At 42.6% G+C, this 24,147-nt stretch overlaps 1 protein-coding gene across 4 annotated transcripts in view; it reads left to right on the top strand.

Annotated features, from left to right (window-relative positions):
- The window catches only part of Hipk2 (homeodomain interacting protein kinase 2), a 221,968-nt gene that overhangs the window by 41,597 nt on the left and 156,224 nt on the right, over positions 1-24,147 (top strand). The window lies entirely within an intron of this gene.

Genomic DNA, 24,147 nt, shown 5'->3' with positions numbered 1-24,147 from the left:
ACCTCTAGGACTAATTTTTCAGATACCGAATCCCCTTAAGCCTCTGCTTTATTTATTGTCCAGAGCTCCTCTCTGAGTCCTGAGCTGCTCTAATCCTGTTCTAATGTTTGCAGCAGAGGGCTGACTGGGGTCTAGAAAGACTGCCTGGTTGAATCCATGAGGTGCTATTACTAGGTTTCAGCTTCTTCTAGGTGGAGGTGTGTAGAGCAGTTGAACAGCTTTTTTTAAAGAAAAATTATTTTTAAAATATATATCTATTTATTTATTTGACAAAGAGAGAAGGTGAGAGAGAGATGGGGGAGAGAGGGGATGGGCACGCCAGGGCCTCTAGACACTGCAGACTCCAGGCGCATGTCCCCCTTCATATTGTACATCTGGCTAACATGGGTCCTGGGGAACCAAACTTGGGTCCTTTGGCTTTGCCATCCTTCCAGTCCTTGAACAGCTTTTTTGTTGGAACTCCACCAAGGTATCCTTTGTCTTTTGCTATGAGTACCTGAATAGTTGGCCTGTGGATCTCAAAGAGGGTACATCTGTGGGTGCTGCCTTTTTATAGTTCCACTGCCAGGATGAGGAATGTATTTTCTAAGAGTGATCTGAAAATTGTAAGTCACATATTAAAATGACCCAAGAGGGCTAGAGACATAGCTTAGTGGTTAAAGGCATTTGCTTGCAAAGTCTGCTGGTCCAGGTTTCATTCCCCAACACCCTTGTAAAACCAGATGCAAAGTGGCACATGCATCTGAAGTTTGTTTACAGACACAAGAGACCCTTTCTCTCTTTCCTTCCTCATAAATAAAAATAATTTTAAAAGTGACCTAAGGAAAATCATGTGCTTATTTTAAAGAGAGGAGTTTTGGAGCAAACCCTCAAAGCTACCGAGAATACCTAGATGTCATTCACATCCCCAAGATATGTTTTCTGCTTTGTTGCCCCTCGAATTTTGCCCTTGTCACCCTATTTATCCTTTCCTCCCTGATAGGCACAACCTTCTCCTTTTTGCTCATTTGAATCTACTGGCTTTACAGGCCCAGATTTCATATCTTCCCTTAAACTTCCCAGGACCTCTGGGACTAAGACTACCAGGGGAAGGGGACCTGCAATAAAGCAAAGGCTCTGGCAGGCCATATCCACCCTTTTGCAAAGCTTTAAAGCCACTTAGGCTTTCCTTAGACATGGACTTGATGGGTTGTGGGCAGATGCTACTGATTCTTCCTTCTAAATTAGCCACGGCAGTTAAAAATCTCTTTTGTGGGGCTGGAGAGATGGCTTAGCTGTTAAGGCGCTTTCCTGCAAAGCCAAAGGACCTCAGTTTGATTCTCCAGGACCCCATGTAAGCCAGAAGCACAATGTGGCACATGCATCTGGGGTTCGTTTGCAGTGATTAGAAGCCCTGTCATGTCCATTCTTTCTCTCTTTCTCTGCCTCTTTCCCTCTCTCAAATAAATAAATAAAACTAAAATATTTTTTAAAATCTCTTTAGTGGGCTGGAGAGATGGCTTAGCAGTTAAGGTGCTTGCCTGCAAAGCCTAAGGATTCAGGTTCAATTCCCCAATACCCATGGAAGCCAAATAAACATGGTGGTGCATGCATTCTGGAGTTCATTTGGAGTGACTAGAGGCCCTGGCATGCCCATTCTGTCTCACATCTTTCTCAAATAAATACATCAAATAAATATTAAAAATAAAATGGGAACTGGAGAGATGGCTCAGCAGTTAAGGCATTTGCCTGTGAAGCACAAGAATTCATGTTCAAATCTCCAGGTCCCATGTAGCCAGACACACAATGACGCAAGCACGCAATGTCACACATGTGCCACAAGGGGTTGCACACGTCTGGAGATCATTCACAGCAGGCTGTCAATCCTGGCACATTCTTTCTCAAAAATTAAAAAAAAAAACAGATCAGGGCTGGAGAGATGGCTTAGTGGTTAAAGTACTTGCCTGTAAAGTCTAAGGACCCATGTTTGACCCTCCAGATTCCACACAAGCCAGACACACAAGATGACAAAAGCACACAAGGTCACACATGCATACAAGGTGGCACATGCATCTGGAGTTCGATTACAGTGTCTGGAAGCCCTGGCATACCAATTCTCTTATTTTCCTCTCATTTAAAAAAAAAAAAAAAAAAGCCAGTCTGTTGGGCTTCTCTCTCTCACACACACCAAGAGATCAGAGCTTGACAATGCACTACCAATGATTATGTTATTAAAAAAGAAAAAAGAAAAAGAAAAAAATTTCTTTATTGCCCAAGAGATTTGCTCTGCAGAGCAAAACCAGCCTAATTGCCATTGGATGGCTTGCCTTAAAGGACAGAAAACACCTGCATAGGTATGCAGCCCTCTGAGGAACAGCTGGTCAGAGCAGAGCTCTCAGACTCCCTTTGGCTTCTCTGAGCATCTGGCCTGTCTCTGCCTAGCTGATGTCATGAGAAGTCTTCAGAAAGTTGTTCAGTTAGAATAAGCTAGAAAATGACTGTGTTGGAACTAGAAGACTCCTTGGGAAATTCTTAGCCCATTACTTTACACCCTCCTCTTCTGACAGGAAGTATTAAATACCTTGTATGGGTGAAAAAGGTTTTCTTCAATAAATAAATGTGGGTCACACAGTATCTTCTATGGCTGACTTAGAGATTCACAGTGAGCACTACCATGTTAAAAGTTCTGAGAAGTCCTGCACTAAAGAGAACAGATTAATGTTATTTAACTCAGCACTTCTAAAATTACTTGACCTCAGTCCTTTTTCCATAATAGGTGTTAGTACTCCACAGGACACCAAGTGCACGTTAGGAACCATACCTTCTTAGACAAGGAAACCTTTGTTCAGAAATATAAGTGGTTTATTTAAAGTCAGCACAAAGTCGGACTTGAGACCACATTTCCTAACTTCACCTCCATTATTCAGGCTATAAATTACAACCATATCATGTTTAAAGAAGCGATTAGAGTTTTTTCTCTTTTTATTTATTTATTTTTTTTATTTTGACAGGGTTTCAAGTAGTCTAGGCTGGCTTCACACTTGCTATGTAGTTAAGATTTGTACTGAGCTCCTGACCATCCTGCCTCAGCCTCCCAAGCAGTAGGATCACAGGCATGAGCCACCATGGCAGCTGAATTGTAATTTTTTAAATGTTCTTCTCATAATGAGAGTCAGATTGAAGTATTTGAAACTTGGTTGTGTTCTTTTACCAGCTTGTGACCTTGGGCAGCTAAGCCTGCTGGTCTCTCTGAGTCTGTTCCGTCTGCAAAGTGCCAATGACAAAGACGACGTCCTAGAGCTGCTGTGAGGATTAGATGAGAGTGTAGCTATAAAGATTACTCCTGCATTCTTTGTTTCCTCTGGTTTGTTTCATCACACCAGGGTCTGTGACCTTAAAGGCTGAGCATATTCCAGTCACCAAAAAATTAATAATGATAATCATAGTGGGTTTTTTAAATTGAAGAGTGGCAAAGAGTGAATGTACATGAGATAGAATGATTGCCTATGGAATTTCAGAGCTGCACCAAGCTGCGAGCTACTTATGGGATTGCAAGGAAAATGAACGTGGGACAGACTAGAGCAGTTTAGCTGGGGCTAGGTGAACAACTTGTATGGTGCAACATTCCCCCACCCCCAAGGTGCAAATGTGCTTTGAGGTTTCTTTATTAACTAGGTAGTGGTGCACCTTTAGAATATGATTTCTTTTAAAAGCAAAATAATGTCATCCCATCCAGAGGAGGGCTGGTGAAGGAAAAGTGGAGCAGTGCAGAAGAGAGTGGTGCAGGGCACAGGCATGGGGTTAGGGGCAGAGCACTTCCAGGGTGGTGGGCGAGTTCAACAGCCTGTAGAACCCCCAACTCCTTGTTCCCCTCCTCTGCAGAAGTCTTCTTTACCCTGCCAGTGCCATAGCACCCCAACCTCATCAAAGCCTACTGGTCCAGCTTTGGAACTTGTACTTCACCCCAGAAAGTACACAAAGCCCAGGCATTTGTTTACTGCCAGCTCGGAGGGGATCCATGCCCAGGCTGAATCACCAGTTGCATTGACAGTAGACTTGGCTGCTTCCCTAGGCCTCTGGCCACGTGTGCACAGTTTTGTCATTTCACTTTGGAATATACCAGGTCTAGTAGGCTGACAGCCTACATAGCACCAGTCTCCCTGATCTCATCCTCCACTAACTGTTCTCTCATTTTTCTCTACCTTGACCCCTGCAGCTTTCTCTCCACCAGTTTTTCAGCAGGCACTTTTAGGAGCGCACTTTGGAGACAGAAAATAACGCTACCCAAGGCCCTGAGCAGTGGCACAGACAGCTTTGCCCTAGTGAGGGGACAATGAGAGTGTGCCAGTTTGCATCCCGCTGCAGCTGTGCCTTGCACAGAGTGTCTCTTCATCTGGCAACCCAGTGCACGTCATGCCAGCCTGGACTGCCATGCCAGGTGCTGGCTCACTCGGAATGATGATGCATGCTAACCATGCTGCTGGCACCAAGTGCCTCGCAGCTTCCCTCACTTATTTACCTTGCATCAAACAAATGCTGATTCTTGCTCTGAATTTAGATTTGTCTGTTTCGAAAGACAAGAAGGCAGCTATTTCTATAGAATTCCCTTCTGTGGGCTTTGCCTGGGAGCACTGTACATCATGACTCATGGGGAATTTAGTAAACAGGTGGCAGTTCCCTTAAAGGGTAGACATAGAGTACTTCCATGACTCAGCACAGCAACCACACTCATAGGTACATACCCCAAAGGAATGGAAACATTTGTCTGTCCACATGGACTTGAAGTTCTTTGCAGCATTGTGCCTAGCAGCCCGAAAGTAGTAACAACCCAAATGTCCATTGCTGAGGATAAACACAGCCAGTAGACTGTCATTTGACAATAAAGAGGAGTTGAACGCCAACACATGCAATAGAATGGAGGAAATTTGGGAAATTCCTGAGGAACAAAAGAAGGCAGACACCAGTGTCCACATGCTGTATAATACCATGTATATGAAATGTCTAGAAGAGGCAAGTCTGCAAAGATAAGAAGTGGGGCAGTGGTTGCCTGGGCTGCGGGAAGGGGAGATGGGAAGTGACTCTTAATGGGTGTGGGGTTTCTGTTTACAGTGACCAAATGTTTTGGAATTACTATTAAAACCGCTTAACTGCACATTTGAAGAAGATGAGATTTATGTCATATGAATTATATGTCAAGAAAGCTGCTACTTTAAAAACTAGCCTGAACTCACACCCAGGTTCTTCAGGGACACACAGAGTTCAATGAAAAGAGGTGAGACAATCCATCCTGGAGGGGCCAAGCATACCTGTCCTGCCCCTGGAGAGAGGTACCAGGTAGGGAGGGAGAGGGACATGGAGGGTTCACTGTGTGACCTTTGGTATTTGTTCAGATAGGTACTGTCTTGTGCATATTTCGTGGTGAACTGGACCTGCAGGTAAGTTCCTATAGTCTTAGGTTTTGCATGTATGTGTCCAAAATCCTGGAGTCTTAGATTTCAGCGGATAAGGAATAAATGGCTGTTCTTAGATATTTTAAAATCATCTTATTTGGAAATAATTTCAAACTTATGAAAAATTTTCACAAGTAATATAGGGAGCCCTGGCACACCCAGTCTCATTCTCTTATCTGCCTCTTCTCACTCTCTATCTCCTTTCCTTCCTCCCTCCCTCTCTCAAATAAATAAAATATAAAAAAAGACAAAGACCATTCCCATGTCCTTTGCCCAGATTACTTGCTGTCATTTTATCCCAATTGCTTGAAAATACCCTGTTTCCCCCCCCCCATTTTGTTGTTATGTGTATATGTGCACATGCATCTGTATATTTTTTCTAAGTGGTTTGGGCATGTTTCAAATTGTCTTTTATTCTTGGACCATCCATTATTAAATGTATTTAACTAGCTACTTGCCACAAATAGCTATTTAGAATTAAGTACAATTTAAAATTCAACCTTTCGGTCACACTAGCCACATTTTCAAGGGCCAAACAGCCATAGACAGACGAAACAACAGAGACTACAGGGTGTTTATTGCATCAGAGAGTTTTGTTGGAGCCCAGCTTTCCTCTTGAATATCTGAGAGCATGTTTCTTAAGACTGGGGTACCCAGATAAAGTATGGTTGTTAACTTTAGAGTAAGTACTGATGTGATTTTTTTTAAAGATTTATTTTCATTTATTTATTAGAGACAGAGAGAGTAAGAATCGTTGTGCCAGGGCTTCCAGCTACTGTGAACTCCAGACACAGGTGCCGTCATGAGCATCAGGCTTACATGGGACCTGGAGAATTGAACCTGGATCCTTAGGCTTTGTGGGCATGCACCTTAACCACTAAGCCATCTATCTCTCCAGCCCCTGATGTGGTATTTTTTTAAAATTATTTATTTATTTATTTGAGAGCGACAGACACAGAGAGAAAGACAGATAGAGGGAGAGAGAGAGAATGGGCACGCCAGGGCTTCTAGCCACTGCAAACGAACTCCAGACGCATGCGCCCCCTTGTGCATCTGGCTAACGTGGGACCTGGGGAACCAAGCCTCGAACTGGGGTCCTTAGGCTTCACAGGCAAGCGCTTAACCACTAAGCCATCTCTGCAGCCCCTGATGTGGTATTTTTATTGAACAGTTGTGTTTGTCAGTTTTGTCATTTCCTTTTTTTAAAAAAATGTTTTAAAAATGTTTTATTTTTCTTTATTTGAGAGAGAGAGAAATGGGGGAGAGGAAGAGAGATTGGGTGCTCCAGGGCCTCCAGCTATTGCAGACAGACTCCAGATGTGTGCACCCCCTTGTGTATCTGGCTTATGTGGGACCTGGAGAATCAAACCTGGGTCCTTTGGCTTTTCAGGCAAGCACATTAAACACTAGGCCATTTCCCAACCTAGGTGGGTCTTACTTAGGTCTGATTTGTGGGCCCAGACCTGCTTGGCTTCAGTTGTGGGCAACTAAGTCTTGATTTGAGGGTCTTCCTTTCCTGTGGCCCTTCTTTCTTCAACCTTGAACCTCTCCTCTCACTTGTGTGATGGGCTTTGGCGTGTGGAGCTAGGTAGCTCAGACTTGTTTCCTTGTGTTTGTCATTGCTCCAATGAATTTGTGCCCTCCCCCCAACAGCTGGCATCTGAGCGCTGCCTTTAACTGAGCAGGAAAGGCTTCCTGTGAGTGAAAGAACTGGCCTTCCCAGAAACAGCATTGCCTTTGTCTTTTTTTAAAAGTATAGATTTTGGGCTGGAGAGATGGCTTAGCGGTTAAGCGCTTGCCTGTGAAGCTTAAGGACCCTGGTTCGAGGCTCGGTTCCCCAGGTCCCACGTTAGCCAGCTGCACAAGGGGGCGTCTGGAGTTCGTTTGCAGAGGCTGGAAGCCCTGGCGCGCCCATTCTCTCTCTCTCCCTCTATCTGTCTTTCTCTTTATGTCTGTCGCTCTCAAATAAATACATAAAAAATTTTAAAAAATTTTAAAAATATAGATTTTATTTATTTATTTATTTGCGATCAGAGAGCCCAAGAGGGTGGGTGCACCAGGGCTTCTTACCACTGCAAACAAACTCCAGATACATGTGCTACTTTGTGCATCTGGCTTTATGTAGGTAGTGGGGAACCAAACCCAAGCCAGCAGCCTTTGCAAGCAAGTGCCTTTAACAACTGAGCCCTCTCCCCAGCTCATGCTTTTATCTAATTATTTATTTATTTATTTGAGAGCGACAGACACAGAGAAAAAGACAGATAGAGGGAGAGAGAGAGAATGGGCGCGCCAGGGCTTCCAGCCTCTGCAAACGAACTCCAGACGCATGCGCCCCCTTGTGCATCTGGTGGGACCTGGGGAACTGAGCCTCGAACCGGGGTCCTTAGGCTTCACAGGCAAGCGCTTAACCGCTAAGCCATCTCTCCAGCCCTTATCTTTTTTTTTTTTAATTCATTTCCCCCCAGATTTTAGCATACAACTAAGAAAAGGCTTACCTCATTCCATGTTTATGTTTTCTGACTAGACTGTGATCTTGCAGTAATCATTTCACACAGCCCAGATGGAGCCCAGGGGAGCTACCTGCCTTGAACTCCTGTGTAAGAGGCTGATGTGCAAGTGCCTCAGCTTTCTGTCACCTAGCCATTGGTACCTGCACATTAATTGGTCTTTGTTTGGTAGCTTACTTTCCTGCAGTCTAGGGTAGAGATGTATTCCCAGTGACTTGCTACTGTGGTTTGCATAAAGAGCTATACAATGAGCACATGGTAAAGTAATTTCTACTCTTGAGCTGACTGGCATTAATTAGAGCTTGTCCTTCAGGGCTCCTGGTGACTTAATGGTTTTTAGGGCATAAGTATAGAAAGCTAATTTTGGGGCTGCTGACCACTTCCTTGGAAGTTCCCCAGCCCTAGTCCCTAATAAATCTTGGGATTTTGTGGGTGTAAAAACTGGGATATAGGGACTAGGGAGCTGGCTTAGTGGTTAAGAGTGCTTGATGCTAAAGCACAAGGGCCTCTTGGTCTAGGGACCACTGAGTTTGACTTCCCAGAACTCACTAAAAAGTTGAATATGGCCATGCACATCTAGAACCCCAGTCTGCAGGGGGCAGAGAGAGACTGGAGAATCACTAGGGCTCACTGTTGGATAGCAGCTCCGGGTTGAGGGATAGACTCCATCTCAAAGAAATATACAGATGAGCAATAAGAGGAGGACACCTGGTGTTCTTTGGCATCTCTATGGTGTGCATGGAGTGTGTGCACATGCGTACACCATGTATCACATCACACATTATACATATGTAAAACAAAACACTGGGAAACAAGACATCAACAGGCACACCCTTTCCTGTATTTCCATTTGCCCTTCATAATGTGTTTTCATACCTTCTCTAACCTTTTGTTTTGATTCAGTCATTCTTAGAAGAAAAATATTTAGTTAGATGAGAGTCACTAAAGAAGTCAGTGGGACTCCTGTATGAGCCATATTGTTCAGGCCAAGGCAGAAAAGGAAAATGATTCCTGCAGAGAGAATGGGAATGGAGCCCATAGCCTCATTTTCTACCTAAGTAAAACAGAATGAAAGGGCTTGGCTGGCAGGGCCAGGACCATGGGGTGAGAGGCTGTGAGCCCCACAGGCATAGTACAAGACAGCAGCAATGCTTCTATACTGCTCTGCCTTGTGAGAGCTGACAGAGACTTCGGCTCTTTTGGAGGCATCAGCAGAGTGCATTTGATGCTGGTGAGGCCACACAGAGCTTTCATTGCACCCACCAGCAGAAGGAACATGTGACCTCCAGCGCACTCCATTCATATTGTACAGGGAGTAGGGGGCACCCTAGTTGGCTAAGGTGTTTCAGTTGACCTTGTGGGTCCTACAAGGGTTGCTGTGTGCTTTTCCCTCCAGGATTGGGCCTCCTCTTGGTCTCCATTCCAACCTAGGCACTCGGTTTTTATATTCTTTTTAAAAATCTTTTTGTTTACTTAAATTTATTTATTTGAGAGCGACAGACAGAGATAGATAGAGAGAGAGAGAGAGATGGAGAGGGAGAGGGAGAGGGAGAGACAGAGAATGAATATGGAAGCACCAGGGCCTCCAGCCACTGCAAACAAACTCCAGGCGTGTGCGCTCCCTTGTGCATCTGGCTAACGTGGGTCCCGGGGAATCAGGCCTTAAACCGGGGTCTTTAGGCTTCACAGGCAAGCGCTTAAGCCACTAAGCCATCTCTCCAGCCCGGTATTTATGTTCTTTTGACTGAGAGTATGGTCATTGTAACTCATAGGCTGATTTAGTCTCTAGCCCACTCTGGCCTTGGGGAACAAGAGCTGGACCGGCTTGGCCAGAGGGATGCTTTGTCAAGAGCATATGGCCTCTGTTCTGCCATCTGCATTTCCTCAGTCAGACCTTGGCTGCCTGGACACTGATAGGCCCCAGCAGCTAGTGGCAGCTGAGTAGTATGCCTTTGTTCAGTCTGTCTCCTGAGCTCCAGGGCTTGCCTTGCCTTCTTCTTGTTGTTGCTGTTCCTGCAACAGCCACGTGATCCTGGATTCCTCCCTAGTCTGCTCTCTTCCCCCATCAGCTGCAAAGTCCTCGATCTTCTCTCTCCGGCTGGGCTTTTCATTCTGGCTCCCATCACCTCACACAGATGCCTCCACATTAGACATAGCTACCAGGCCCTAGCCATGCTTATCTGTTTCCCTTTCAGAAGTCCCAGTAACCCCTCTACCTTCTCAACCATCTTCTTGATACTTCCAGGACAGAGTCAAATCCAGATACTAAAGGCCTGCCACACTCATACCCCATCTTCCTTCTCTAGACCCATCTTTCTCTGTCCTTTCAGGAGCTCATCTGTGGTCAGCACCCTTATTCTTACTTGTGCTCCCTGTCCTGTTTCACCTCAACTCAGTTTTGTTGTGTCTGCAAACTCATCCAGGGTTCTGTGGGAGGTAGATGTCTCATAAGTCCTAAATAAAAATAAAACCTGTCCACTGCTCAACTCTAGCGCTACAGCCTCTCCTTCTTGCCCTTGGCTTGCTCCCTCCTGTGTAGAGATGATCCCACCACTGGGAGCGCTTTGCTTCCTCTGAATGCTGCTGCATTTGATTGGTAAGAGTCATGGTTGCCTTCTGTGGTCAGTTATCTTTTCTCAGTTTGCCCTGCAGCATGCTAGTCTCTTGAAAAACAGAGTACCATTTCCAGAACAGTACTAGTATATCATAGGCACTCATAAAATAATATTTTTCATATTCTTTTTTGTTTGTTTGTTTGTTTTTGAGGTAGGGTCTCACTCTGGTCCAGGCTGACCTAGAATTAACTCTGTCATCTTAGGGTGGCCTTGAACTCAAGCAATCCTCCTACCTCTGCCTCCCGAGTGCTGGGATTAAAGGCGTGCGCCACCACGCCCGGCTCATATTTTATTTATTTATTTATTTTTCATAATTTTTATTAACATTTTCCATGACTATAAAAAATATCCCATGGTAATGCCCTTCCTCCCCTCCCCCGTACTTTCCCCTTTGAAATTCCATTCTCCATCATATTACCTCCCCATCTCAATCATTGTACTTACATATATACAATACCAACCTATTAAGTACCCTCCTCCCTTCCTTTCTCTTCCCTTTATATCTCCTTTTAACTTACTGGCCTCTGCTACTAAGTATTTTCCTTTTTACACAGGAGCTCAATCATCTGTAGCTAGGATCCACATATGAGGGAGAACATGTGGCATTTGGCTTTTTGGGCCTGGGTTACCTTACTTAGTATAATCCTTTCCAGATCCATCCATTTTCCTGCAAATTCCGCAACTTCATTTTTCTTTACCGCTGAGTAGAACTCCATTGTATAAATGTGCCACATCTTCATTATCCACTCATCAGTTGAGGGCCATTTAGGCTGGTTCCATTTCCCAGCTATTATAAATTGAGCAGCAATAAACATGGTTGAGCACATACTTCTAAGGAAATGAGATGAGTCCTTAGGATATATGCCTAGGAGTGCTGTAGCTGGGTCATATGGTAGATCAATCTCTAGCTGTTTTAGGAACCACCACACTGATTTCCACAATGGCTGGACCAGATTGCATTCCCACCAGCAGTGTAGAAGGGATCCTCTTTTTCCACATCCCCGCCAACATTTATGATCATTTGTTTTCATGATGGTAGCCAATCTGACAGGAGTGAGATGGAATCTCAATGTAGTTTTAATCTGCATTTCCCTGATGACTAGTGACGTAGAACTTTTTTTTTAGATGCTTATATGCCACAGAAAATAATTTTTGATAACCTCTAAAATCGTCAGCTTCACTGATTTGGAAATCTGACAATAAATTCTATGATTATTTGATTCTGAAAAACTACTTACTACAACCAGTCTTACACGAGGCTGATTGTTCAAATTGAATCACTTAATGGATGATCATGCTAGTATCTGGCAGGCTGGGCACTAAATACAAGAGCATCTCCTTCCTGGTCAGAGGCCTTATTTGGAATCCCTAGTAAGAGAACAGAAGGTGCTTATTGAGCACAGAATTAAGCAAAAGGCACATATATACATGTAAACATCACTTCTGCTCTAGGGATGTTTGTCTTAAAAGAACCTGAGTTCTATAATCACACACCTCCTGTGTCCTTTATAAGTAATAATAGACTTCCGATTTCTGTATTTTACCATGACTTCCATCAACTACCCTTGTAACATCTCTTTATTTGGGTGTGTTCCATAGACTATAGTTTCAAGTCTATGGCAATTCTCATGGCACTTTAGGTTGATGATTTTGGAGTCACAAATTGATGAATCTTGAATCTTGGATGTATAGTTTTTGAGGTGTCCTCCTTTTAAGATCTGCAAACCTCTACAACATAATATCCTACTAGAGAAATGGAAAATGCTTGTTCCTCAAAACCCTAAAACCCCTTTTGAGTTAGGAGTCCAAAACAGTGTTTGTTCAATCATTAATGAATCAGTGGTGCCCTGGGTGTGTAAGCAATGCTATTTTTAAGTCCATTGCTGACTTGTGATAAAAAGGGTACAGAATGTGCCTTGCTGGGCTTGGGAGCAAGCTGTGAGTAATAGCTATAGTTATTATGATGTCAGAACTTGAATATTCTTACCAAAAATCTAACCATTGCATCACAGGGCTGAGGAATGCAACTGAAACAGTGTGGAAAAGGTCCATCTCTCCCATAGGAAACACCAGCACAGGGAAAAAGCTGATTTTCCCATGAGGACACTTAGGCCTATGTTTAGCAGTGCCCAAGCCCTATAGTCAGTTTGAAAGGAAGCTTCTCATTCTAGTCATCAGAAAGTGATTTGTTTCAGTTTCCAAACTGAACTTAGAGGCATTGGTGAAGGTGGTCTTGTGCTTTCTAGTTACTCAGGAAAGTCACGAGGTGGTAATCATTGCATGTTCACCTGAAGTCGCTGCTACTTGTGATGATTAGAGCCTTCCTATCATTTGACTCAGTAATCTCACAAAGCATTTTCATATTAAAATATGGAAAAAAGGAATTAAGCTACTTAGAAATTTTAAAGTTACACTTACAAATGTATGCTCTGGTTTTGATGGGTAAGCATGTTGTGCATCACAGTATAATCACATTAAACCTCATTAATTCAGACTCATCAGGGATGGGAACATTAAGGAACATTACAGTTCTGGTTAGGATGAGTTCAGTTGTAAATCAGGAAAAACAACTTCCCACATCTAGAACTAAAACATCTTAGGTCAGCTGGGGTCTTTGCTTTCCAGTTTCTCCTCCCTAGATTAGGGTGACGTCTGTACCAAGGCAGAGAGGACCAAATTTGAAAATCCAAGACTGGCTTCAAAGTTTTGGCCTAGAAGAGGTATGAGGTATTTCCCATTCACTTTTTTCTTCCTTTTCTTTTCCTTTTCCCTTTCCCTTTCCTTTTCCTTTCCTTTCTTTCCCAAGGCTACTCCTAAGACCAGACCCAAGTTACCTAGGTTTGATCTCCTGAGTTTTCCAAGTAAAGGGCTCAAGACAAATCATTAAGATACCAAATAATTTAAATGTGTGTGTATTCTCTCATTCTTTTCAATGTTTGTGTTTTTAGCAGATATATAAGTAATATAATAGATAATTTATAAAAATAAACATTTTAGGAGCAGGTATTCATTTTTTTTTATCTGCTTAAGCATGCCATCAAAAAAGTTTAGATAATTGTTTATGCAACAGGTACAAATCAGTAAACATACCATATTTAGAACCCATGTCTCAATTATGACCAAAGATAATGCTTTTTAAAAAAAACTATTTGAGAGAGAGATACAGAAATAGGCAGGCAGAGAGAGAGGATGGGTGTGCCAGGGCCTCCAGCCACTGCAAATGAACTCAGATGCATATGTCCCCTTGTGCATCTGGCTTACATGGGTCCTGGGGAGTCAAACCTGGGTCCTTTGGCTTTTCAGGCTTGCGCTTTAACGGCTAAGCCATCTCTCCAGCCCAAAATAATGCTTTTGAGAAAAGCATTACATGGAAAAGAAATGCAAAAGTTTTGAAGATAAATTAGATAAAATACAGACTTTGAACGTGAAACTTCTGAATCTCTTGAAATCTTCCAGTGTCGTCTTCAGAATCTGGATTAAACCTGCCTTTCTTCCAGGAATAGCATTGAGGAGAGGGAACACAGGCCCTCTCATCCTATATCATTGTTCTTCTGTTGCTCCTTTACAAATAGCATACTGCTGTGGTTTACCTGTGCCAGACATGGTGCTGAGCCTTGTGAACACTAGTTTTCAGTGTAGCATGTCTAACATATATGTTAGATGACCATGATGAGCTGACCAACCTCCCAGTTCTCATTTTCCACTGAATACTTACTTAGGGCTTACTGTATGCCTGCCACTGTGATCTTTTTTATTGAATATATACATTCATTTAATCCACCCAAGGCCCCTGTGAGGTAGTTTCTGTCTCGTACTGTCTCTACTTTCTAGCCGAGGGAGCTGAGGTACAGAGATGTTAAGTAAATAACCGGCCTCATAGAGGTGGGGCTGCTTCTAACATGGCCATCGGGGACTAGGAAATGATCTGAAACTAGGCCCTTGGAACCCAGGCAGTGGTGAAGGTAGAGCCTGTGGGTATTCCAGAAGCCATCCTGTCTTACACATTAGTACACATGAATATTATCAGACATTTCAGCCATGACTGGGAGGAGGGTGCCTGTGGCAAAAGTCTGTAACAGAGGAGACACCTCTGCTAGCTGTGGGCTTAGTAGCTCAACACTGTGGAGCTGTTGGCTCATAACACTGGGGGACAGATTTGATGACAATGACTCAAAATGAAAATGTCCTTTCAGCAGACCAAAGAAACCACATTGATTTGTACAACTGAGATTTGGTCACTGGTTGCACTACCAAGGGATCCTCGTTCCAGCCGATTTTCATATCCAGAAACATATCCAAATCCTTACATGTGACACATACCAATATTGCATCCCTGGTGTGCTTGATAGTTTCCAAAGCACATAACAATGTTCCTTTGTCACTCTGAGTGTTCTCCCGCTATAAGACTTCTATTTTCTCACTTTTCTCTCTTCCTTTTTCTTCCTTACTCTTTCCATGCATCCCTGCCTCCTTTCTCCTTGCTCCTGCTTGTTTTCCTCTTCTTGCATCTCTTGCATGTCCTCAGTCATAGTTTGGAGGCACTTCCTCTGCTTTCTCAAAGTGATTCCGTACCAAGTTTAGTCAGATGGCAGTTGGAAAGAGCTGAGAGGAATGGCAGAATTCTCCAGGGAGCACGAGCTGTAAGGTAGGGCTGCTGTAAGAGACAGCAATTGCTGTGTACATCAGTAAGAAGAGTAGATTGCTGCACTTTTAGAGGGAGGATGACAGGAACCCAAGGGAGAGGGGCCTGTGTGTTCCCCATCATCAGCCCCATTGTGCCCTCTCTGATCCGGGGTCTTACCATGGACACATTCCTCCAGACAGCTGAGACATCAGTGGTGTTCACATGTACCAGTGTGCATGACAGTGTTATCTCCAGCAGTATAAGCAGGCTTCAATGTATGCATGGTCTGGGTTCCAAAGGCTTGGTTTCAAATGTTATCTGAGCCCCTTCACAAAGTTCTCTGGACATTTAGATGACAACCTATGAGGAAATGCTCAAAGATGCAGGGAAAGGTGAGGACAGAAGGCAGCAAACAGGTGTGGCACTGAGAGCAGAGCCCAGGTGGTGGTCCTGGTCCTGATCCCTCTCTCTTCCACCACAGGAAGCTGAGGTAAGAGAAGATGTTCTTAGCTCCTGAGTTTTTGGAGTCTCCAGTGAGGACAGTATCATGTGGCTTCCTTGAAAATGTTTTGAAGTCGGACCTCAGTCATGATGAACAAGTAATTTGCATCAAGAGAGGAGGTATTCAGCACTCTGGCAGGAATGGTAACCACTATGTAGGAGGAAAACTGAGGATGCCTCTGCAACTTTTCAACCCAGAGACTACGAATGCCCTGAGGACAAACTGCCATTTGGCCTGAGTGATGTTGTGATTGTTATAAATTACTTTATCATACCTTGAGTATAGACACGTTTTATCAATGACATAGATCCTGAATTATATTACAGTGTGTTGGTTTCCTAGGCCAACAGTAATTTAGTACCACACACCAGATGGCAACCCCAGAAACTTATTCTCCTACAATTCTGGAAGCCAGAGGTGGAAAATCCAGGGGTCAGCCAGTGCCTCTTCCTAGTGTCTTGAGGGCCTGGCTTGCAGCTGCATCACCCAGTCCCTGCCTTTGTCATTATGTGGCGTTTCCTCCTCTTATGAGGACACCAGTCATGTTGGACTAGGGCCCACCCTAATGAGCTCATCCTGACTTCATTATATCTGCAAAGACCCCATTTCCAAATAAGGTCACATTCATAGGTATTGGGCATTAGGAGTACCAGCATATCCTTTTGGGGGACACAGATGTAATTTACTCAGAGTAATAGACTAACACTGAGTAATAGGATTAGCACACATTTTTTGTATGAAAGAATTCACCATGATATCATATGAATACCAACATGGGAATGAGTAGACCAGATCTCCAGCTCTGATTCAGAGTGTGTCAGGTCCTGGGTAAGCTTGAAAAGACCACTTAGTGGTGGGCTGGACATGAACTGAGCAAAAGTTAAGTAAATAAGCCAATATGATACCAGGCATTTGAGAGTAACCTTCTTTTGTGTTTTTTTTTTTTTTTTTTTTGCATAAGAAAAATGAAAGCGCACAAGCTTTTGAGGCTTGACTTACATCTTACACATCTAAAGGATAAAACAGTTCATGTGAGGTTGACTCACTCGCCAGCCACCTACCTGGCCTCCTCAATGCCTGCTGTGGGTCTGGCATGCTGGAGTGGTTGGTGAGGACTATTTGCTAGCAGCAATTGAAGGAGGACCCACGTGTCAATGGCAGAAAGGGGCTGAAGGGGCCAGGGAAGGAGGCTTTTGTGAAGATCTGTGTGACTCATCACCTGAAAACTAGAGCTGCTGAAACTTTTTAATCCTAATTTAGAATATTTTAGGAGCAAAGGCTTCTGGAGTTATTAAAGATTAAAAGGTGTTTTAAAATGGATTGTATCTGAGTAGAAACCTCAGAGACCCTACCAAGAGGAATGTCGGTGGGTTCCTAAACAGATCAAGTTGACAGCAGAACTTAACCATCATACAGATGACTATATCTAAGTAGAAGTTACTAAAGTTTTATTTGCTTGCTTGCCAGGCATGGTAATACATGCCTGTGATTTAAGGAGCCTAAGGCAAGGGAATTGCAAGTTTGAGGTCAGCCTGGGCTGCATAGTGAGGCCCTGTCTCCAAAAAATTATTTTCTTTTTTTTAATAACATAGTTTTTTAATCATTGTATTTTTTATTTTTATTTTTTAACACTTTAACACTTTATTTTTATTTATTTATTTGGGGTCGGGGGGGAGATTGAATAGGCACACCAGGGCTTCCAGCCACTGCAAATAAACTCCAGATGCACCTGGCTTATGTGGGTTCTGAGGAATTGAACCTGGGTCCTTAAGCTTCCTTCACAGTGCCTTAACCACTAAGCCATCTCTCCAGCCCGCATTTCTCCTTTTGAAAGGTTTCCTTTAGAGCAAGAGAGATGGCTCAGCGGTTAAAGTGCTTGCCTGCAAGTTGTAACGACCTGAGTTCTATTCCCCAGTATGTACATAAAGCCATATTCACAGTGGCATGAGTTTGCAATGGCTAGAGTCCCTGCCATCACACCTATTATCTCTCTTTCTCTCTGCTTACAAATAAATAATGAAAATAAATGTTTTCTTTGAGTTGTTTTTGTACATAGTTTTCCTTTTGTTGATTCTACCATTTTCTGGGAAAAAAAACCTGAAAAGTATGTGTATTGTATCAGTAGTTATTCTTCATTTCATGAGCATCAGATTATCATTATTATTATTATCGTCATCATCACTTGCAATGTTAGGGGTAAAACCCAGGTTCTTGTACATTGTGGACACATGTAGCTCCACCACTAAGCTACATCCACAGCCATTACCAGCACTAGGTTTTGGGTTAGGAATAGTCAGATTGCTTGTGAACACTGATACCATGGAGATAATCTGTTCTCAACTGCATGTACTCAGTCACTTCAAGGAAAGGCTGGCTCAGCCATGAGATTTCATGTAAGACAATATGCTAGAGTCACAGAAAGGTGACTTAAGAGAGGCTTAGAGTTGTGGGCAAAGTGGCAACTTTCAGAAGGAGTAAGATGTCTGAATATGGAAAAGGGCAGATTTTGACAGGGAACCAATAAATTACAGGCAGATGTTACGGGTAATTTGCAAATAGTAAGGAAAAGATGTTTTCTAAATTGGAGAAACATGCTTTATGGTAAAGTTTGAAGAAGCACAGCTTATATAACATGTGATATAAAGGATTTTGAAAGTTCTTGAGAGAATCACATTTCTTTTTTTAAAAAAAATTACTTATTTGAGAGAGAACGGGTATTTGGGCCTCTAGCCTCTGCAAGCGAACTCCACATGCATGCACCACTCTGTTCATCTGGCTTGCCTGGGTCCTGGGAAATCAAGCCTGGGTCCTTTGGCTTAACCCCTTTTCCTTAACCCCTAAGCCATCTCTCCAGCCCAAGAATCACATTGCTGGAAAAGCAAGGAGATTATATGATGTGTCTGCTTCTCACAGGACTACACTCCCTCTTTCTGTGCTACCAACCTCTGGGGGAATGAGGACATTCCTTGCCAGGCCCAGCCACTCCTCTGTTTTCATTCCAACCTCCTAATTGCGTTTATTATTGCTTTATCCTTTGACTTTTCCAAGACTCATACCATCCTCTTCATACTACTTGACATACTGTCTGTGTCCCCAAGGGTTACTTTCTTTGCCATCTGCTCTACTTATTTTTTTGTTGGTTTGTTTGTTTGAGGTAGGATCTCACTCTAGCTCAGGCTGACTTGGAATTCACCATGTAGTCTCAGGGTGGCCTCAAACTCACAGCGATTCTCCTACCTCTGCCTCCCAAGTGCTGGGATTAAAGGTGTGCGCTACCGTGCATGGCCTTCCTCTATTTTTTATATTGATTCTCCTGGGAAACAGCTTTACTCACAGGATTCCATTTTCATTGAGGTGTCAACATCTCCAGCCACAGCCTCTCAATCATTCTTCCCACCTAGTTCCACCCTCAACCCCTTGGTGCAATAGAGAACATTGTCTCTTTGTTGTTCCTAAGACCTGACATGAAACCTGCCCCAGGCAGAGCTCTTTGGCTGGATTGTGCTGTTGCAACCAAAGGCCTTCTCAGTCTGTGGTGAATGAGCCTTTCCTTGTAATCTGCTCTTTTGGTATCTTGTCTTCATTCTGTCCTGTAAGGATTTTGCTCTATCCCTTTGTCTTTGGCCTTATCCATCAATGAGCTTAGAATCATCTTGCCCTCTTCTCTTGGTTAATCTTCTGTAGGCTTAGCCTATCCTATTGATTTCCATTCTCTTTTCAAAAGAGGCAACCAGTACAGAGGCACCAGGTGGTGATGGTTAAAACACCAGCAACTCTTGACACACTATAATTTCAGCAGGTCAAATAGTTCCTTGCCTCTGAGCTTTAGTAGGAGTTGGGCATTTCAGCTTAGATATCCTGTCAGAGCTTGTCACTCACCTTGCTGAAAACTGGTTCCAAGATAGTGATACTCAGACAGCAGCGCTCACCTCCCCATCTATTACCTGCAGACCCACTTCTTTTCATCCCTCAGACATATTTCACTACTCTCTGTCCTTTGCCCTTACATTCTGTCTGTTAGTATATCTTAACATCTTCCTACAAAGTCCTGTATTTTGCTCACTCCCTTCTGTTTTCTCAATTCCTTAGTTCAGAGGTGATAGCCTTCCTGATAAGCAGCTACCTCCCCAGAGTCCCTTAGCCCAAGTCATTTTACTCAGTACCAGTGCTCTGGACACTGTGCCACTATGCATCAGAAAAGCAATGAAAAAATATTTATTTTATTTTAATAATTTTTTTTAATTATTTATTTATTTATTTGAGAGCGACAGACACCGAGGGAAAGACAGATAGAGGGAGAGAGAGAGAATGGGCGCGCCGGGGCTTCCAGCCTCTGCAAACGAACTCCAGACGCGTGCGCCCCCTTGTGCATCTGGCTAACGTGGGACCTGGGGAACTGAGCCTTGAACCGGGGTCCTTAGGCTTCACAGGCAAGCGCTTAAACGCTAAGCCATCTCTCCAGCCCCTTATTTTAATAATTTTAATGCTTATACTTCTCAGATGCCATCCTATCCAGAGGAGATAGAAATGATAGGTGACTTGGTCATTGTCACCAGTGTCCATTTTGTTTTAAACCACATGATAGTGCATCGTATGGTTTAGGTCCATCTTACCTCCTTATCAGCTAGCATCTGTCCTTGGTTGGATGCTACTGTCCTTGCCCCATTTTTGGTGTTTCTAATGCAAGAACCTAAAAAGTGAAGGTTGTGCTTGTAGAATGGGACAGATAGACCTTAGTTCTGTCAGGAACCAAGTCAGGTTCCAAACCCAACCCTGTTAGTAGTAGCAGAGTGACTATGGAAAAATTATGTTATCTGTCCAGTCTGCATTTACTCATCTGGTCAATACAGGAAATGCACCTTACCCTGCCCTACAGTTGTGGGAATAAGCACTTGGGAGTCTGGCATACAGCAGGGACAGTCAGGAACGTCTCTACAACTTGTAGTCAGTTACATGTGAAATGACAGTAAGAAAGATGGCCAAAGCAGAAAGTGAGTAACTTGTAGGGCTTCACACTAACTTGAAGTATTTGGAATTACATCTAGGATACTGGAGTTACACATATAGGATATTTGGAGTTACAAATTGAGTAAGTAGGCAATTGGCATGCACAGTGTGTTCTGGAGGCTAATTATTGCCTTAGCATTTGTTGGTGTATTACTGCTATGGAAACGTGCTTCATTGTCTCCCAGCAAAGCAGAAGTTTCCTGAGGACAGAGGCTAGTGCTCATTGCTCCCCACTGTGAGACTGTGTGGTGGTAGTAAGGGTGGGGAATGCCAACCTTGTTTGTGCCTTTCAGAAGATCTCCCCTCTTTTTTTTTAAAGCCATTGATTTTTGTTTATTTAATTTAATTAATTAATTTATTTAAGAGCAACAGAGAGAGAAGGGGCAAACCAGGACCTCTAGCCACCACAAATGAACTCCAGACGCATGCCCCCCCCTTGTGCATCTGGCTAACGTGGGACCTAGGGAATCGAGCATTGAACTGGGGTTCTTAGGCTTCAGAGGCAAGCGCTTAACCGTTAAGCCATCTCTCCAGCCCAAGATCTCCCTTCTCTAATTACAACTTATATCTGAGGCTGGCCATTAAACCTTTCACAACTACAATCCATAGTGAGTCCTGCTTCTGAACTATATTATTTACTTTGGCAAGTTGCTTTGTTGCCTAGATCACCAGTTGTCCTTTTAAATTAGCATTGGACTTGGTAAATGCCATAAGATTTTTAAGCTCCTTTAGGTCAGTGGTTGTATCTTGAATGCCTTTGTTTTTCCTATTTTACCAGTGCCAGTCTGTGTTGTATATAGGACCCTTAATGCAGATTTGAGGATTGATTTTATTTAAGATTTTTCCCTTTCTTTCTAATGCCCAGTGCTGCAGTCTGTAGTATTGTTGCTGTCCTTATTGACAAAGGAATCCTGTAGGGCGTGTGGTTGATTCTAACTTGGCTCTGGAGGAATTATATAGTTAACATTACACAACTAGTGGATACACACACTTTGATTGAAAATGATGTAAAAGCTCCAGAGACATTAAGTATACGCTGTTTTGGAAATGTTTTGTAAATTTAGAAGTAGGGCAGTCTGACATTGCTTCACATAAACTTGACATACAAGATTATTAAAACTTAATGACTATTGTATAGTATGTCAATGAGTAAACTTTTTTCTAGTAGTTTTCAACATCTAGAGCATTAAATTATCATGTTATATTGGGTTATCAAGGGTTGTACAAATTAACCCTTATCTAAGTGTTTAAAAATTTCCATTCAGATGTATATTTCTAACAGTCATTTATCTTGACATTTTTATTTCATGTGAAAAGTACAATATAGAAAACTAATAGAACAGTCTGTTAAGGATTAATCTTTTCTTTGAGTTCTTGATTACATGGGGAATAAAAGCATTGTAGCTTCCACCAAATATCCATTACTTAGTCAAAGTGTGTGCCCAGAAGATGTTAGGAAGTGAGGACGTTGGTGTTCTAACTTCCATTCTCAGTAATGTCACTGGATTCTAAGTGCTGATTTATTTCACATCTGCCAAACCCAAATTAAACCTTAAATACTGATAAAAATGGTACCCATTTTTACTTATAATTTCTTCTCTTGAGCTTTACTAGAATTCAGTGAAGTTGAATTCAATTAAAAAAAATGTACAAAGGGGAAAGTGTGGGGGTTGGGGGAGGGTGGGAATTACCATGGGATATTTTTTTATAATCATGGAAAATGCTAATAAAAATTTTTTAAAAATGTAATCATAGTTGAACCCTCACTTATCCCTGTAGCTTCACCAGAGTCTGATCTTCAGTAGATAATTTGGGGGTGGTGAGATGGAAAGGAAATGTACTCAGATGTGAAGCAACTCTTTCAGATCATCTAATTGTGAAATACAAAGTTATGAAGAAACTAAGCAAATACATGAGGAAAAACACTAAATGAGCCAATCCTATAGTAAATGTAATTTTAAAAAATAATTATAGCCTCAGGATCATGAAGCTTTTAAAGGCATTTTTTAGTAGATTAAAAAAATGTTAGCCAGGTATAGTGATAAACACCTAGCACTTAGAAGGTGTGGCAGGACTCAATCCAGTTTAAAGCTATCCTGGCCTGCATAGTGAGTTTGAGGTCAGTCTGGATTACTTAGCAAGATTCTTATCTCAAAAAAGCCAAAGGAAGGGCTAGAGAGATGCCTCAGTGGTTAAGGCACTTGCCTGCAAAGCCTAAGAATCCAGGTTCAGTTCCCTGGTACCCATGTAAAGCCAGATGCACAAGATGGCACATGCATCTAGAGTTCATTTGCAGTGGCTAGAGGCCCTAGCACACCCATTCTGTCTCTCTCTCTTCACTCTTTTCTCTCTCTGTGCTTGCAAATAAATAAAATATTTTTAAAGAGGAAAAAAAGATTAGCTATAACCCCAGAAAAATGAATTTCTCCCTGAACTATGAAGACTAAGAGGCACACATAATTACCCAGCTTGAACTTCAGTTCAGGGTCTTAGCTTAGGAGCCTCTCCTAACACTTAACTTCTTAGTTCTCATATCTTCCCTTTGTGACAATGAAGTGGGCCATATGTTAATAGGATGAGCCTACCACAAAACTGGGCTGATTCTGGCAAAATAAGCTATGTGCTCACCATGTCCAAAAGATACCTTATCCCAAAGCCTGGTGTGTACTAGATACTTGGGATTTAAAACTTAGAAACTCATACATGGTTTTGAATAGGGGTTGAAATCAGGTGTCATAGCATTTCATAGATTTATGTGGTATCTTTAGAAAGGCTACAAGGGAAAAGAAAACTAATGAATTAAATTTTAAAAAAACATAAAAAAAAGGCTACAAGGCAGATGTTTTGAAAACAGTGTTTTGAGATGCCTACTTAAGGACATACATTTTTATTTATTTATTTATTTGACAGAGAGAGTGAGAGGGTGAGAGAGAGAGAGAGAGAGAGAGGGAGAGGGAGAGAATGGGCATGCCAGAGGGTCCAGCTACTGCAAATGAACTCCAGATGCACATGCCCCTTTGTGCATCTGGCTTACAGGGGTCCTGGAGAGTCGAACCTAGGTCCTTTGGCTTTGCAGATAAATGCCTTAACTGCTCAGCCATCCCTCCAGCCCCAAGGACATACATTTTAATGCAAAATGAGCATTTGAATAAAATAGGTAAAAAGGAGTCAGTCTGATTGCCTAATCATATGTGTTATCAGAATGCACCCAAACCTGGGTGACCTAGATTTCTTTTGGACATGAGACAGTCTGTCCTGTGTATCAATGAGTGACTTACAAATAATGCACTTAAATTCTGCCATGACTTTGTTTTAATGTCAGTTTCCTAGGCACTATTTTTTATTTGTCATGCAGTGAAGAATTTTATTACATACAGTTATGTGATATAAGTTGGCTTGTAATAAGTTTATTTTAAAATCTGTTTTACTGATGATATCTATACAAGGTCTGTAACATAAACAG

The sequence above is a fragment of the Jaculus jaculus genome, chromosome 10 (genome assembly GCF_020740685.1).
Source record: "Jaculus jaculus isolate mJacJac1 chromosome 10, mJacJac1.mat.Y.cur, whole genome shotgun sequence".
Taxonomy (NCBI): domain Eukaryota; kingdom Metazoa; phylum Chordata; class Mammalia; order Rodentia; family Dipodidae; genus Jaculus; species Jaculus jaculus.
The sequence above is the reverse complement of the archived record's forward strand: the minus strand, read 5'-3'. Positions and strand labels throughout refer to the sequence as shown.